This window comes from Galeopterus variegatus, unplaced genomic scaffold (genome assembly GCF_000696425.1).
Source record: "Galeopterus variegatus unplaced genomic scaffold, G_variegatus-3.0.2 Scaffold1401, whole genome shotgun sequence".
Classification (NCBI taxonomy): domain Eukaryota; kingdom Metazoa; phylum Chordata; class Mammalia; order Dermoptera; family Cynocephalidae; genus Galeopterus; species Galeopterus variegatus.
The window spans coordinates 29,517-33,844 of NW_007727512.1; positions in this window are offsets into that span (position 1 = coordinate 29,517).

Below are 4,328 nucleotides of genomic sequence, written 5' to 3' on the forward strand. Positions count from 1 at the left end.
GGAGCGGGAGGGGGGGGAGGCTGGCGCGGACAAAAAAAAAAAAAAAAAAAAAAAAAAAAAAAAAAAAAAAAAAAATTCCCACTTGCCCATGCTATATTCGGAGTTGAGCCCAATCTGTCCCAGTTGCAGTGGTCCCTACACCTATCACGATGGTCCTGAGTAAAATCTTCCTTTATGTGCTTTAGTAAGAATCGATGAATTTTTTTTTAACAAAACCAAGCCTTAAGGAGTCACATTCTTGATCGATATGGGAATATTTTTTCCTTCCATAGAAAAGCACTCAATGGTATGATGGAGATATCAGAGCTATCGAGATGGGGTGGGAGGATCTTCCAGGAAAGACAGAAAGACATTCTTGCTAGCAGAGAAGACGGAGGTTTATATTAGGCTCATACCAGGAAGTGGGAGAACACAGGAAGCATCTCAGCAGCTTCACAGGCCTCTTGGCTGAGAAATTTGGTTCACAACTGCTCAAGATAAAAAGAGAAAGCTCTGATGACCCAGTCAGTTTTGTTGTTCTCTCAGAATTAAGCATCTTTTAGCCTCTGCTTGTACTTGACCTGCTTTTGTGTGTCTTGCATTCAAAAGTTGGATTGGATCATTCCAATTGAATCATTAACCATATAACATGCAAAATTGGACAGTTTCCATGCCCAGCTCATTAGGTCTAGCTCATTGTCTGTAAGGGTGTTCATGGCCAGAAAAGAAAGGTGACATAGCACGATATATGGCTAAGAGTATGGCAGGCATTTAAGACTTCCAGGGATTTCACATTGTTGTGTAACTAATCTCCAGAACTTCTTCATCTTGCAAAACTGAAAGTCTGTATCAACTAAACAACTCCCCACTTTCCCCACCCCCAACGCCTGGCAACCCTATTCTACTTTCAGTTTCCGTGAGTTTGACCACTGTAGCCACCTCTTATAAGTGAAATCATATAATATTTGTCTTTTTGTGACTCGCTTATTTCACTTAATATAATGCCCTCAAGTTTCATCCATGTTTTAGCATGTGTCAAAATTTCCTTTTTAAGGCTGAATAACACTCCATTGCATGTATACACCACACTTTATCCATTTATTCATCAATAGATATTTGGGTTGCTTTCACCTTTTGGCTATTGTGAATAATGCTGCTGTGAATATGGGTGTGTGGATATCTCTTCAAGACCCTGCTTTGAAGTATTTTTTGTTTGTTGATTGGTGGCTGGCCGGTACAGGGAACCAAACCCGTGATCTTGGAGTTATAAGGCTGCACTCTAACCAACTGAGCTAACCAGCCAGTCCTCAAATGATCTAACTTTTTAAGGCTTTTTTTTTTTTTTTTTTTGGCGGCTGGCCATCAATTATTTTGGATATTTACCCAGAAGTGGTATTGCTGGACTATATAGTAATTCTACTTTTAAAATTTTGAGGAACTGCCATACTGTTTTCCATAGCAGCTGCACCAATTTTACATTCCCACCATCAGTGCACAAGAGTTCCAATTTCTCCACATCCCCATCAACTCTTGTTACTTTGTTTTTTGATAGCAGCCATCTGATGGAGGTGAGGCGATAACTCATTGTGGTTTGGGTTTGCATTTCCCTAATGATTAGTGAGGTTGATCTTTTCATGTGCTTCCTGTTCATTTGCATATCTTTTTTGGAGAAATGTCTGTTCAAGTCTTTTGCCCATTTTTTAAATAGTTCTTGTTGTTGTTTTCTTGTGTTGTCCTTTATATATTCTGGATATTAGCCTCTGATCAGATTTAATAAGATTTGCAAATATTTTCTCCCATTTTGTAGGCTGCCTTTTCACTCTGTTGATTGTATCTTTGGATGCACATAAGTTTTTCATTTTGATACGGTCCAATTTATTTTTGCTTTTGCTGCCTGTGCTTTTGGTGTTATATCCAAGAAATCATTGCCAATAATGTCATGAAGCTTTTCTTCTCTTTTCTTCTAAGAGTTTTATAGTTCTAGGTCTTACATTAAGTCTTTGATTCATTTTGAGTTCATTTTTTATACTGTGTATGGTAAGAATCCAGCTTCATTCTTTTGCATGTGGATATCCAGTTTTTCTCTACATTTGTTGAAGACTTCCCTTTCCTTGTTGACATTCTTGTTGAATATCCTTTGACCATATATGCAAGGGTTTATTTATGGGATTTCTATTCTATTCCATTTGTCTGTATGTCTGTCTTTCTGCCAATATTATACTGTTTTGATTATCATAGCTTTGTAATAATTTCTTTTTCTTTTTTTTTTTTTTAAGATGACCGTAAGGGGATCTTAACCCTTAACTTGGTGTTGTCAGCACCACGCTCAGCCAGTGAGTGAACCGGCCATCCCTATATGGGATCCGAACCCAGGGCCTTGGTGTTCTCAGCACCACACTCTCCCGAGTGAGCCACGGGCCGGCCCAGCTTTGTAATAATTTCTGAAGTCAGGAACTATGAGACCTCTAACTTTGTTCTCCTTTTTCAATATTGTTTTGGCTATACTACTCAGGGCCTTTTTGTTTTTAATTCCAACAGTCAGAAATTAGAACTTACATGAAAATCAAGATTACTGCTCTCTTGAAAAATAAATAAATCTAGCAAATTCTAGCAACAAATAGCTGGAATCATGAGTAGCCATCATGTGTTCTCCAGTTTGCCAGGGTCTCCACCCACTTATTTATATAGCTGTCTGGTCGCTCCTGAAGGCCCTTCTTTCTTTGAGACTCTAGGACTTTTAGATTCGTGATCTAACGGTAAAGCAGTTGCAGCCAGAGGTTGTGGTGATATGTCCAGAGATTTTCTCAGAGGGAAAAGTATGGAGTTCCGAAAGAAAGTATAGCTGGGAAAACTTGTTTTGTTTTGTTGTTGTTTTTGGGGGGTGGGTTGTATTAGTCAGGGTTCTCCAGAGAAATAGTAGAGTGGGAGAGGGTTGGGAGGGGTCAGGAAAGGCCTATCTGAGGAAACAACAACTAAACTGAATCCAGAAAGATGGAAAGAAAAACAGACAAGTAAAGACTTGATGGAAGAGTATTCTAGATCTATGATCCACACTAAGGAAAGAGAATGTACAAAGGCCCTATGGCAGGGCTTTTAGCCTATTCTTTCAGGCATGATAGAAGTCCAATGGAGCTGAAAGTCCAACGGAGTTAGTGGTGGAAGGAAAACAGTGAGATCTGAGCAAAGGCCAGATAGTAAACAACTTAGGAATTGTATGTGGATTCATTATTCAATGAAAAACCCCTGAAGAGTTAACTGGGCAGTGACATAATTAGATTTTGTTTTATGAAGATCACTGTAGCTACTGTGAGGAAGAATGGATTGGAGGGGAGGGCAAGAACTGAAAGGTTGAGAGAAGTTAGAAGTTTACTGATGTAGTGCAAAGGATGTTGGCAGCCTGAACAAAGGGAGAAAAGTGAACTGACTCAAGAGATAATTTGGAGGCAACATCAACTGAACAAGACAAGACATATTCTTCTCTGTAGGCAAACCTAGGTCAGATGCCAAATCGTAAAAATTACTGAGGACCAAAACCTAGTGAAGCATAAATTTAGTTGCATGTTTCCCATATTCAAAAATTTCTCCCATCCCGGCCAGCGGCAAAAAAAAAAAAAAAAAATGCTTACTGCAAGGATGTCTGCAGGTTTCCTCTGGCCCCAGGAGCCTTCTCTGACCACATAGTGGCCAGAAGTGAGGGGATTTATGCCTCTGGGATTAATAAATAAAAAATGATGTAGAGAAATGATGGGGGCTGGCTGGTTAGCTCAGTTGGCTAGAGCGAGGTGTTACAACACCAAGGTCAAGGGTGCAGATCCCCATGGTGGCCAGCCACCCAAAACAAATTAAGTAATAAATGAGAGAGAGAGAGAGAGAGAGAGAGAGAGAGAGAGAGAGAGAGAGAGAGAGAGAGAGGAAGAAAAGAGAAGAGAAAAGAAAAAATAAACAGAAGGTTAACATGTTTCCTCACCCCTCAGATGCAACAACTTTGAAGCATATACTACACTATCCCCCAGAGGCTCCCCAGCAAGACTAAGCCCCAGCTGGCCAGAGAGGTAACCTGCACATAACCCGCCTTGTACTGCCTTCCTTTCCATCCCGTCTCACTTTTTCACTTTATTATGGTACTTCTTGGGATCATCTCTAAAAAAACTACTAGCACTCAAATCTTTGTGTCAGTGTTTGCTTCTGGGGGAATCCAACCCAAGGTACTCCTCCTATTATTTTTTTAGATAAGTTAATAACTCCTACTGCTTCCCAACTATTTTATGTCATACAACAAAGATAAAATTATAATATTTGCAGAACACACAGGGGTAAACTTGAAGGGATTTGGGGAGGTCTATGAGGAA